The following is a 13,832-nucleotide window of genomic DNA, read 5'->3' on the forward strand; positions in this document are numbered from 1 at the left end:
GTAGCTTTTATTACTGGGCTAGGCAATAAATTGCAATCCCGAAACTGCGTCTCTTGACCGCTTTCTATCTTTGTGTATTTCCATCCTCTGCGCGTCTCAGGACTCCCGGTCGAAGCTTGTCTAACTCAAGGGTATTTTATTATAGTACACCCTCTCCTATGTAAGGCTGTTTTCTGTTCCCGCTACCTCCTTTCCCACCTGTAAGTCCTTTTGTTGTTCTCTGAAGTTGAAAATTAGTCCCTGTAACTTTTCAAGGTTTTATTTTTGGAGGACTGGTCTCTGTGATGACTTGAGAAGTTAAGAGAAATCGTGTTTTCCTTGATACTAATCAGCATATCTGTACACACACACACACAAATGAAGACGACACTATACACTCCCTTATGTGTAGTACTGAAGATTGGATCCAAAGCCTTGAACCTACTGGGCAAGTGCTCTACCATGGCGACATCCCTGGCCCTCATTTACATATTTTGGTGCATCAAGAGAAGGGAATACTGACATTGCTATTAGAGGCCTGGACACCATTAAATACATAAAAATCCCCGAAAATATATACTTTAAAAAATAATTCGCTGGGCGGTGGTGGCGCACGACTTTAATCCCAGCACTCGGGGGAGGCAGAGGCAGGCAGATCTCTGGGAGTTCAAGGCCAGCATGGTCTACAAGAGCTAGTTCCAGGACAGGAACCAAAAAGCTTCGGAAAAACCCTGTCTCGAAAATAAAAAATAATAATAATAATAATAATTCTTGACCAGGCGGTGGTGGCGCACGGCTTTAATCCCAGCACTCGGGAGGCAGAGGCAGGCGGATCTCTGGGAGTTCGAGGCCAGCCTGGTCTACAAGAGCTGGACAGGCTCCAAAGCTACAGAGAAACCCTGTCTCGAAAAATCAAAATAATAATAATAATAATAATAATTCTTGCTGGGCAATGGTGACACAATGCCTTTAATCCCAGCACTCGGGAGGCAGAGGCAGGCTGATCTCTGTGAGTTCAAGGCCACCCTGGTCTTTGGAGTGAGTTTCAGGACAGCAAAGGCTACACAGAGAAACAATGTCTCAAAAAGATAAGTAATAATAATAATAATCCTTAATGATCAAATTGTCCTGAAACTGAATCGAGGCAATATATAATCTCATTTTCCTACTCCATGCAGACATTTATGCTTTACTGTAAAATATAAATGCATTTGATTATAGACTATTGTCCTAGACCCCTGTAAGGGTTGATCCAAAATTTATAGCATGTAAACTATGTTACTTTTTAAAGTCTTAGAAATTCTGAATGCATATGTATTTGGGTCCATATAATTTATATAAAAGACTGTAGTCCTATTTTTTTTAACCTTGGTGTATTGGCCTGTTTTTGTTGCTATGATATACCTGAGGCTGGGAAATTTATAAGGAGAAGAGGTTGACTGGGATGCAGCCCAGAGGTCTAGTACTAGTGCTTGTCTGGGGTGTGCTGGGCCAGGGCTCATCTCCAGCACCGGAAGACAATAGAAACAGCAGGAGAGGTGAAGAAGGGAGGAGCTATTCTGCTCTTAGTTTTATCAACTTGACACAAACCTGGGAAGAGGGAATCTCAACTAAGGAACAGCCTCCATCAGATTGGACTGTGAGCATGTCTGTAGGGCATTTTCTTGACTGCTAATGGATGTGGGAGGACCCAGTCTCCTGTAGGCAATACCAGCCCTAGGCAGGAAGGCCTGGACTGTGTAAGAAAGGGGCTCCATAAGCCAAAGAGGGCAAGCCACAAAGCAGCATTCCTCCATGATCTCGGCTTCAGTTTCTACTGTAGGAAGAGGCCGCTAGTTAGTTCCCGGCCACTTAGCCCCAAAATAATCACACAGAAACTGTATTAATTAAATCACTGCTTGGCCTATTAGCTCTAGCTTCTTATTGGCTAGCTCTTACATCTTAATTTAACCCATTTCTATTAATCTGTGTATCACCATGTGGCTGTGGTTTATTGGCTAAAGTTCTGGCGTCTATCTCCAGCTGGCTACATGGCTTCTCTTTGACTCCGCCTCCTTTCTCCCAGCATTCAGCTTAGTTTTTCCCACCTAGCTGTGTTCCCATATAGCTCTGCTATAGGCCCAAAAGCAGTTCCTTTATTAACCAATGGTATTCACAGTATACAGAGGGCCTCCAGGTTCCTGCCTAGGCTTTCCTGGTTGATGATCTATAGCCTGTAACCCAGGTAAACCCTTTCCTTCCTCGGGTTCAGAGTTTTGTGACAGCAACAGAAACCAAACTAGGACGGAGGCCTGAGTCTAGGACCAAATAGCCCCATCAATGTGGCCTCGTGGTGGTGGTAGCGTGACATCAACATCATGCTACCTGTAAGACTGATCACAGATTGTGCACCAGAGAGTCCATCTATAGCTAACTCTCTTTAATGAGAACTAATGGGGGGTCCCAAGAAAACTACCTTAATCGCTTCCATAGTGCCCTGATGATCTCCTACATGGCCCCTCCTCAGTTCCACCCCTACACCAAGGCTCCACCCTGTGAACCATTAGGGAACAAACCACATCCAAATAGTAGGGGTGGGCCGGGCGGTGGTGGCGCACGCCTTTAATCCCAGCACTTGGGAGGCAGAGGCAGGTGGATCTCTGTGAGTTCGAGACCAGCCTGGTCTACAGAGCTAGTTCCAGGACAGGCTCCAAAACCACAGAGAAACCCTGTCTCGAAAAACCAAAAAAAAAAAAAAAAATAGTAGGGGTGGGGGGGTGTTGTCGTCATTGATGTTGGAAGACCAGAACTGTGCATAAGTTCATACCAATTTGTTTCAAATCAACTTCATCCTAGATCCTTTGCCAGGTGTGGTTGCCGTACCTTTAACCCCAGCACTCTGGAGACAGAGACTGGTAGATCTCTGTAAGCTTGTGGCCAGCCTGTGCTGCACAGTGAGACACTCTCTTAGAAATAACTGGATTGCTTTGAGACTTGGAAGAGTTAAAAAGTTCTTGATAAAGGCATGCATGCCTCGGCGACACCACCAGCAAAGTCATGATGGTGCTTCCGGGAGGGGAAACCGTGAGCAGGTGGGGCCTTGTTGGAGGATGTGTTTCTAGCTCGCCGCAGGCCTGTTCTCGAAGAGGATGCTGGGAGTATAGCTTTCACCCTCTCTCTGATTCCCCTCTGTCATGAAGTGAGCAGCTTCCCTCCTCCATATTCTTCCACCATGACGTCTTACCTCATCCTCACAGGCCCCGAAGCGGCAGGAAGTGATGGAGGACTGATCCCTCAGATTCTGTGAGCCAACGTAAACCTCATCCTTTGAATTAAGTCATCTCCGGAAACCAAAAGGAAGGAGAGCGGGAGGAAAGCCCACATGCAGGAGCCCACTAAGACTGGCTAACGACCCATTTTCCAAAGGAATGTTCTGTCTCTGGCAGATCACAAGAACCCGAGATCTTTCACTCTCTGACCAAGGGGGAAAAATACATTCTTAGCTCTGAATTCTCCGGGAGAGTTGGCTGGTTTAACACAGACCTTTCCAGTTCACTTGCTGTTAACTTGTAAATGATTGCTCTTGGAATGAACAGATCTGTGCCCTGATGGAGCTGTGTGGTAAGTGATGTCATAAAATCAAAGCACCGTAAAGCACCCGGTGATACGAACATGGAAGCGTTGCTGGGAGTTTCTGTTCCACATTATAAAGTACTTCTCTCCCCAACAAAAAAATGTTGTGAAAGGGACCCTGCTGCCTCCAAGATGAAAGACAGCTGCTCATATCTGTCACTTGCCTCACTTTCTGTGCAGTGAGGTCAGAGGTCATGCAGTGGCCAGGGTTTAGCAGTGAACAATTAATTATAAAATGAATGAAAATCTAGATCTTGGTGTCAACATTTTGCTGAATAAATTAGCTTCCTTGAGCTTCGGTTAGCTAATATATAAAATAATAAGAGATGCTTGTACAAGTTTTATAAAAAAAAAAAGATGTGTTTATGTGCACGAATGTTTTGTCTGCATGTTCGTATGTATGTGCACCATGTGTATGCCTGGTGCACTCGAAGGCCAGAGAGGGGAACAGATTCCCTGGAACTGGATTGTTGTAAGCTACCAATGTGGGTGTTGGGACTGAACCCCATTCCTCTGGAAGAGCCAGAAGGGTTCTTAGCTGCCAAGTCATCATCCCTCCAGCCTCAGCTTTAAAATACACAACACACATTTTTTATATTTATATGTGTGGGTGTTCTACTATTGTGTACGTCTGTGTACCACATGCATTCCACGCACTCAGAGAGCAGAGAGAGCACTGGATGTCCTGAACCGGAAATTACAGATGGCCGTATGCATCTATGCTGGGAATTGAACCTGCTCTTAACTATGGAACCAATCTGTAGTGATATTTCATTTGTATTTTAATAAATAAAGCTTGCCTGAAGATCAGAGAGTAAAACAGCCCCACTGATCAGCCTTACAGACCAGGCAGTGGTGACACACACCTTTAATCCCAACAGCCACAGTAGTTTGCCATAGAAACCAGATAGTAGTGGTGCATGCCTTTAATCCCAGCACTAAAGAGGAATATAAAATGGGAGGAGACAGCTCTCAGACACAGCCTCATCCTGGGATTCCTAGAGGCAGGATCGCCATTTTTGACTGAGGTAGAGATAAGAGCCAGTGGCTGGCCGTTTTGCTTTTCTGACCTTCAGGTTGAACCCCAATATCTGTCTCGGGTTTTTATTAATTGTGCTACACCATCTCTCTGCCTATCCCCTTAAAAGGTGTTCTTCCATGGAGCTATGCTCTAGACGAGCTCCTATCTAAAGTACTTCCCTGCTCCAGTTCCGTTATCCATGTTTTGTGTTTGTTTCAACACAGAGAGAAAATACCTTGAGATACATTACAGCTGAGAGTCTCATCCTTGGGCCTTAGGATTTGTGTTTGTTCCTGGCTAGGCCTCAAACTCATATGCCTCTGTGCCCAATTTAGGCCTAGACATTTGAAAATGATGCATTCTGGATCTACCTTTAGACCTCTGATTTTAGAGACTGGATGGCAAGCAGATTTATTCTGAGCTAATTTTACAGAACGGCACACGAGGACCATTCATTTTGTCATCTTAATGAGGTCTCTCAGCTCTCAGTTCTGAGATGCAAGAAGAGTCTAGATAAAGGGGCTTTAAGATGGAGACTATAGGATAGCCGGAGTGTAGCATGAATAATAAAAACCCAGAGTTAGATGTTGGGATTCAGCCTGAAGATCAGAAAAGCAAAGTGGCCAACCACTAGAGAAACCTTTTACCTTTACTAAATCTTTGGGCCTCAAGGGCTAGATCCTGTCTCCACAAATGCTCAGACTCCACACTCCAGTGAGTTCCTGTGTCTTCCCTTTATACTCCTCTCTCTGCCTGGTTATACCGCTCCTGTCTCCACCTCCCTAGTGCTGGGATTAAAGGTGCATGACTTCCAAACACTGAGATTAAAGGTGTGAGCCGCCACCACCTGGATCTGTTTCGTTGAACTCACAGAGATCCATCTGCCTCTGTCTCCCGAGTCCCGAGATGAAAAGTGTGCACCATCACTCCCTGGCCAGTGTGGCTGACTACTGTGGCTGCTTTGCCCTCTGATCTTAAGGCAAGCTTTATTTACTAAAATACAAATCATATCCCACCATACAGGTGAGTTTATGTCACACATTCAAGAATGCTGTGGGTTTGGGTTCTTTCTTTTATGTCTGATAGAAATCCTATGTGCCGGTGGTATGGCCCATCTCTCCCTAATTCCAGATTCTGGCAGCCTGAAATTGCTCGGTAGGAGTATTGACACCAGAGAAACGGGCAACTGCTAGTCATGACTGGGGTTACGGCTTCATTGATTGTCTAAGTCAAACAAATAGCAGAGTGTCTGGAACACGCTCGGCCCCTGCGTTGTGAGTGGTGAAGACGCCTGCGAGAAAACACTGCCGACATTTGCAAACCGTTCTATGATGAAGCAGGGAGGCTGCATGTGTCCTGGGCAGATGTGGGTATAACATACATCTTTACCATTTCTCTTCAGCCTTGCATGCTCATTACCATAAACAAATTCCGACTGGCCTTGGCCTCTGGGCTAGGCCCATTTGTCAACGACACCAGCATCTTCTTCGCTGACTGAGCTGGATAACCAGCATTTCGTCCACGGCTTATTTTGTCCAGTCATGGTTAAACTGCAGACTGGATATGGATGCAAGCACTTGGCAAAAAAAAAAAATCAATGAAAATGTCTATGAGAATCAATTAGCTATACTGGATTCATTTTAGAGTAGTAGGCGGCTTGGGACGCTCTGCAGGCTGTGTGCTGTCCGTCCGTTAAGTCAGCAAACATAAAGTAAGTGTATTTATGTGCATACACTCTCATCTATTTTCAGAGGCGAGGCTTTCAGTGTTTACCAGCCCACTTTGAATATAATTCTATCTTCCCTGCCAACAGCAGGACAGTGGCCCTCCCAGCTCTGAGTCATGGCTCCTGGAATTAAATACATGTAGGATTAAAACCCCGATACACTGTATTGTGCAAGCAAAGGCAACTTGTGCTAATAAATATTATTTGTCTTACAGTAATTAAGAAAGTGCCATTTGTTGTTTTCAAGCACTTAGAATAATACAAACTAGTGCCGGCAGAGGGTGGGGTTTGTTTTCATGAAAAAGCAAAACAAACCAAAAAAAAAAAAAGGTCTAATTAGCACTCCATATGCAAATAGCTTTTACTAAAGCTTTTAAAAGATGCTTGCCATAATTTATTTTCCTACATCAAATCACTGTCTCCGTAGCAGGGTGTGGCGGTGCATGCCTGTAATCCCAACAATGGGGAGGCCTAAGTAGAAGCTTAGGAATTTGAAGCTAGCCTGGGCTACAGAGAGAGCCAGTTGGAAGCCAGAATGAGATTCATAGTGAGATTCTGTCTCAAAAACAAAACAAACAGATACCAACCATTCTTCCTCCAGGATATGGGCCCATTCATAGATTCCGCCCACCCCCACCCCTTCCGATGGGGCAGAATTCCCCTAGTGTTTTCCTATTGTCTCTGAAACAAAACTGAAGTTCCTCCATTGAAGTCTTTTCTAGTCTTTTCCTCCGTTTCTCTGCCAGCTCCCATCTGACACAGGTTAGCAAACTGTGGCCCCTAAACACCCCTAAACTCTGCCTGTGTTTGTAGAACCCTTCAGCTTAGAATGCTTTTGACCTTGTCTCATAGTGAAAACATCAGCCGTATGATAGTTCATGGCAGGTGAAATTTCCGTGGAACTCGGGTGTGAAATGGCCGTGGAACTTTGGCTCCCAGCCGCAGCACCCATTCAACCCGCTGACCTAGGTAGAGAGTTGAGAAGTTGCAACACACACCCAGGGGCCCCACCCTGAAGTATCTGTAGTACACCAGCCCTTCTCAAAACAGTGTGTCAGCCACACCCTTGCCACTTCAAGCTGTCTCCCCCACCCCCTGCCCGTGCACAGTGCCCTTTGTATCTCCCAGCTGATGAGATGCTCCGCGTCTGCCTCCTGCAGGACATGCTAGCTGTTGGTGATCTTAGTACCCCCTCCTGCAGGACATGCTAGCTGTTGGTGATCTTAGTACCCGTTGCAAACTTCCTCATCTTCAGACACCTTCACACCAGTACACCAAACCCTTGGCCCAGAGGACTTTTTTCCTCTTGGCCACTTGGGAGGTGTCTTGTTCATCCTTAGTCGAAACCTAAGGGTCAAAGTTCTTTTCAATTCTTTCTAGATGTCTCTGGGCAGAACCAGTGGTCTTGCCCACAGTGCTTTCACAGAGCATTAGACAGAGAATCTTAGACAAAGGATCTCTGAGGTTGTTGAGAAGAAACAGCCCGGAGCACACCACTAAGTGCTAGGTGCACAGAGGTCTCCTCCCTCTTCTCCCTCCTCATCTCCTGTCTCACTGACAGGGGAAGTGATTACTTTGGCCAAATATTGAGTCAGACAAGAGGAGAGCACTCATTTCACTGATCCTATGTTACATCTCAATCTCACTCTCTTCTAGAAACTTCCCTTTAAAGCAGTGGTGGTGGTGCACGCCTTTAATCCCAGCACTCCGTGGGTTCAAGGCCAGCCTGGTCTACAAGAGCTAGTTCCAGGCCAGGCTCTAAAACTACAGTGAAACCCTGTCTCAAAAAACCTAAATAAATAAATATTTAAAAAAATTAAACAGTTCACATTTATCCCTAGAGCACCTGCTTCCTCATCTTACCCCTGTCACTAGGCGTTTGAGAAGGGGGCTGTGTTTTATCACTGTCCCTCCAGCTTTAAAACAAGGCAGACGCACGGTAGAATCTCCACAAATTCTGTTTTTTGATACAGGGTCTCTCAGTATACTCTCTAAATGTTAATAATAGAAACTAATTGCCTGGCGTCACTTAGCTTTTAGAAGACAGAATGAGAGGAGACTGAATTGCAGACAAGGAAAGTCGTTTGTGGTAGTTTGAACCCTAATTGACCCCCACAAGGTCATAGGGAGTGGCACAATTAGGAGGTGTGGCCTTGTTGGAATAGGTGTGCCCTTGTTAGAGGAAGAGAGTTACTGTGAGGGTAGGCTTTGAGGTCTCCAGTACTTAATCTATGTCCAGTGTGGCCCATAGTTCACTTCCTGTTGCCTGCAGATCAGTATGTAGAACCCTCAGCTCCTTCTCCAGCGCCATGTCTGCCTGCATGCTGCCATGTCCTGCCATGATGATAACAGACTGAACCTCTGAACTGTAAGCCACCCCAATTAAATGTTTTTTCTTATGAGTTGCCGTGGTCATGGTGTCTCTTCACAGCAATAGAAATCCTAACTAAGACATGTTCATAGGTGTGATTTTTAAGTTTTGTGTGTTTGTTTGTTTGTCAGGGCCTCAAGTATTCCCCAAGTTGGCCTCTAACTCAGAGGTAGCTAGGGACAACCTTGAACTTCTGATCTTCCTGTATCTTCCCCTCAAGTGTAAAATTGCAGTCCGTGCCTCCATGCACAGTATATTTATGGCTGGTAATGCAACCCAAGGTTTCATGCATGCTGGGCCAGCCCTCGACCACTGAACTGTGTGTTCAGCCCTCATTTAAATCCTATTGAGAGAAACAAAGGGGGGTGGGGCATCACAATAATAGCCAGGGCAGGGAAAGGACATTTTCAGCCTGAGTCTGGGTGTAGAGAAGGAAGAGACAGATAAACCTCAGTGGTGGGGAAGTCTCCTACAGAGGGACAGCAGGAGCAAAGGCCCTGAGGCAGGAGTTTGGTAGATTGAAGACAGCCTTAGCTGGTTTAGAGTCCTGCCCCCAAAGGAAGAGAAAGTTGGTGCTGAAGACACCAGCAGGCACTGGTTACACAAGGCCTTAGAATCTTCTAGAGTGTATTTTTCCTGGAACCAGCTAACACAACTGGCCATTCACTTTAAAAGCAAAGACTAGGCTGGGGGGAGATGGCTCAGAAGGTAAAATGCTCACTGCACAAGCATGGGGGTCCCTAATACCCATGCATGAAGCTGGGTGTGGCAGGCAGATCTCTGTGAGTTTGAGGCCAGCCTGGTCTACAGAGCATGAGTTCCAAGACTGGCTCTAAGCTACACAGAGAACCCCTGTTTCAAAAGCAAAAATTAAAAAACAAACAAACAAAAAAAAAAAAAAAACAAGAATGACAAAAATGGCAGAGAGCAATGGAAGGCGACGTCTACTCTGGTCTTCAGACACACACATCCCTGGGCACACATGTATGCACCACACACACACACACACACACACACACACACCACACACTACTCCATTGGCTGCTTGTGGGGAAATGATTCCATGGGGCAAGGGTGAAGGCAGAACAGATGGATAAAGCACTAATTAGTAATAGAAAGTTGGATTGCATCCAACTTTTTAAAAATTTATTACCTTATGTTATTTGTACAAAATAATGGGTTTCATTATCAAATTTAAAATGTTTGCGCTTGGGGCTGGAGAGATGGCTCAGAGGTTAAAATCACTGCCTGCTCTTCCAAAGGTCCTGAGTTCAATTCCCAGCAACCACATGGTGGCTTACAACCATCTGTAATGGGGTCTGGTGCCCTCTTCTGGCCTGCAGGCAGACATACAGTCAGAATACTGTATATATAATAAATAAATAAATATTTTAAAAAAATAAAAAAATAAAATGTTTGCGCTTCAAAGCACACAACCAGGACGTGGAGGTAGGAACGACAGTGGGCTCCAGATAAGTGAGGGTCCAAGCAGTGCTGACTCTAATGAGCTACAGGACCCAGAATGCTATTAAGGAAGAATGCAAGAGTTAGGGAGCTTATGTTGGGTGCTCACTTGAAATAATTTCAGGAACCTATCAGAACTCTGTAAAAAATGTCTCCTGAATACATATTAATTTTTCATTGGATTCTTAATTGCCATCATATGCATACATTAATTACATATATAATATATGTAATTTGGATATCTAGAGATATATATTTGGATATATATATATGAAAATTATTATAAATGTATGTATGTGTATCTGTCCAAAAATATTACCACAATCAAAATCATAAACCTACTGGGCTGGGGTATAGCTTTTAAAAAAATGAAGAAGGGTGGCTGGAGAGATGGCTCAACGGTTAAGAACACTGGCTGTTTCTCTAGAGGACCCAGGTTCAATTCCCAGCACCCACACTACAGCTCACAACTGTCTATAACCCCTGTTCCAGGGGATCAGACCCTCTCACATAGACCTACAGGCAATGTACTTAAAATTTAGAAAACTGAGTGAAGAACTAAGAATTCAGAGCGGAGTTCAGTGGGAGTAGTAGATTGTGTGGCTGGCACTCAACGAGCCCTGTGTCTTAATTAGGGTTCCTGTGGCTGGGATAAAACACCATGACCAAAAGCAACTTGGGGAGGAAAAGATTTATTTCTTCTGATGCTTCCAGCTCACTGCTCATCATGAAAGGAAGTAAGGAAAGAAACTCAAGGCAGGAACTGAAACAGAGGCCATGGAGAAGAGCTGCTTACTGGCTTGCTCCTTGTGGCCTGTTCAGCCTGCTCATACTTCCCAGGACCACCTGCCCAGAGTGCCCAAATGGACTGGGCATCAGTCATTAACTGGCCATTTTCTCAACTGTGGTTCCCTTTTCTCAGGTAATTCTAGTGTGTGTCAAGTTCACACACAAAAACAAATAAATAAATAAAACCACCCAGAAAGTCCCATTTTTCATTCCCAGTACCACAAAGTAAGTTGGTAGATAGATGATTGATAGATACAGATGATAGAGGTAGGTAAGATAGAAGACAGAAGACTAGATAGATTGATGGATAGGAAGGTAAATAATAGAGATGATAGAAAGTGATGAGATAGGGGATAGATAAAAATAATAGAGAATATATTAACGGCAGTTATAATAATAGGTACAGATACTGTAATGGTAAAAATAAAATGCTGCATGTCCCCGAGTGGTGGCAGTGGGCAGCGAACATGAGACCACAGCAGGGAGGGGGCCCCTGAGTGACCTGCAGGCCACGAGGGGCAACGAGTCCCAGGAAGGGAGCCATGGTGGGTGAGAGACCTCCATGGGGTAGCCAGTCCCATGAGGAGCTGCAGCCATGGTGGGTGAGAGACAGACAGATAGGCACGCCATACAGAGTGAGGTTGGATATTTATTTAGTGGGTTATGGAAGGGAAGGGGAAAAGGGGAAAGAGGAGAGAGAGAGGCAGAGAGAGAGGCAGGAGAAAGAGAAACAGAGAGATGGGGGAGAGGAGAGGAGCCATGGCAGCAGCTACCTCTGAGAGAGAGAGAGAGAGAGAGAGAGAGAGAGAGAGAGAGAGAGAGAGAGAGAAAGGAAAAGAGCTCAGGCTCTTTGGAAGCAGAAGGAAGATCTGCCTGCCTTGGTGGTGGACAGGGTGGGGAGGTGGCAGTGGGGGTGGAGGTGGGTGGGGCTTGTCTCTTAAAGGGGCAGGACAGACCATTACAGATACTAGAGAATAATGAGATTGATGATAGATAAAGATAATAGAACATAGATGACAGAGGCAGGTAGATAAAAAAAGACAATAGAGAGATGAAATAGCCAGGCATGAAGTCCCAGCACTCAGGAGGCAGAGTTTGAGGCCAGCCTTGTCTACACAGTGTTCCAAGACAGCCAGGGCTGTGCAGAGAGACCTTGCTGCATATATCTGTGTGAAGGTGTTGAATTCCCTGAACTGTCGTAGCCTTGCTGGGTGCCGGGTGTGACCCTGGAAGCCTGGTGACAAGGTGAGACACTGTCTACAGAGGTGCTCTGCCTTCATGATGTGAATACCCTTCACAGAGGCAAACCTCAGCCCACCGAGGGGGACACAGGGTGACCCAGGGACAGATCCTGGGCCACTCTGCAACACGCTCCATGGACTAACACAATCGGACTTTAAAGGGATCCAATATCTGTCCCTAAACTAGTTTTTCCCTGACTCTCTGGGTTAGCCTATTTTATTCGCCACTAGGTCCCCAAGTGGGTTCCATATGATGGGACTCATGGTCCCATCAGCATCCCTGCCTTATTCCCAGGTGTTACCTAGAGATGGGCCACATGTAGGAGGGAGGAGTTGCTTGTTTGTCCCAGCTGCTCAGAACCGAAATAATCACACAGAAATTATATTAATTAAAACACTGCTTGGCCCATTAGCTCTAGCTTCTTATTGGCTAACTCTTATATTAATTTAACCCATTTATATTAGTCTGTATATCACCACATGGCTTACTGGCAAAGATTCGACATGTCTGACTCTGGCAGCTCCATGGTGGCTCCCTGACTCTGCCCTTCTTTCTCCCAACATTCAGTTCTGTCTTCCCCACGTACCTAAGTTCTGCTCTATCAACAGGCCAAGGCAGTTTCTTTATTCATTAACGGTAATCACAGCACACCATGGGGACTCCCACATCAGCCCTGGATGCTAAAGTACAGAATTGTCAGCAAAGCTCAACCTCCCCATCTGCTCAGAATGCTCATGGCCAGCCTAGGCCTCTTTACTCCTGGGTACTGAAAGGCACAATCCTCAGCATCTCTTTCATTTACTGGGCTATGGTTGCAATGACTGGGCATGGTCTAGGCCCAGGTGCCCTCTTGAGCCTAGAAGCATTGTGATGCTCCCCTAATCACAGGTTTCCAGGGACCCCTTTGCTTGCTTACTTTCTAGATTTATTTCACTTTTGACTATGTCTTTATGTGTGTATCTGTATGAGAGTATGTATAGATGGGCGTGCAGGTTCTTCAAAGTTCAGAAGGGAGTACTGGATGCCTAGGGGCGCCCGACATGGATACTTTTAACTGCTCAACCATCTTTTCGGCCCATTCTTCATTTTAAAATTTGTGTTTGTTAGCTGGGGGTGGTGGCAGACATGTTTAGTTCCAGCACTCAGGAGGCAGAGGCAGGTAGATCTCTGAGTTCGAGGCCAGCCTAGTCTACAGAGTGAGTTCCAGGATAGCCAGGGCTACACAGAGAAACTCTGTCTCAAAAATAAAACGAAACAGAACAAAAAAAAGATGTGTTTGTGTGCGTGCGCATGTGGTATATGCACACACGTGTGTGTGTGCGTGTGCGGTGTATGCATACATGTGTGTGCGTGCGTGTGCAGTGTATGCACACATGCGTGTGCGGTGTATGCACACATGTGTGTGTGCGGTGTATGCACACACGTGTGTGTGCGTGTGCGGTATATGCACACATGTGTGTGCAGGTGCCTGCACCCATACACACCTGCAAAGGCCAGTGGATGATTTGGGTGTCTCGCTCTGTCATCTCCACTTCTCCATGTCTCTCATGGAATGTGAAGCTTGGCTAACAGCCAGCAAGCCCCAACCATCCTGTCTCTATAGCATTGGACAGGAGTGTGCACGGCCA

This window comes from Chionomys nivalis, chromosome 1 (assembly GCF_950005125.1).
Source record: "Chionomys nivalis chromosome 1, mChiNiv1.1, whole genome shotgun sequence".
Classification (NCBI taxonomy): Eukaryota; Metazoa; Chordata; class Mammalia; order Rodentia; family Cricetidae; genus Chionomys; species Chionomys nivalis.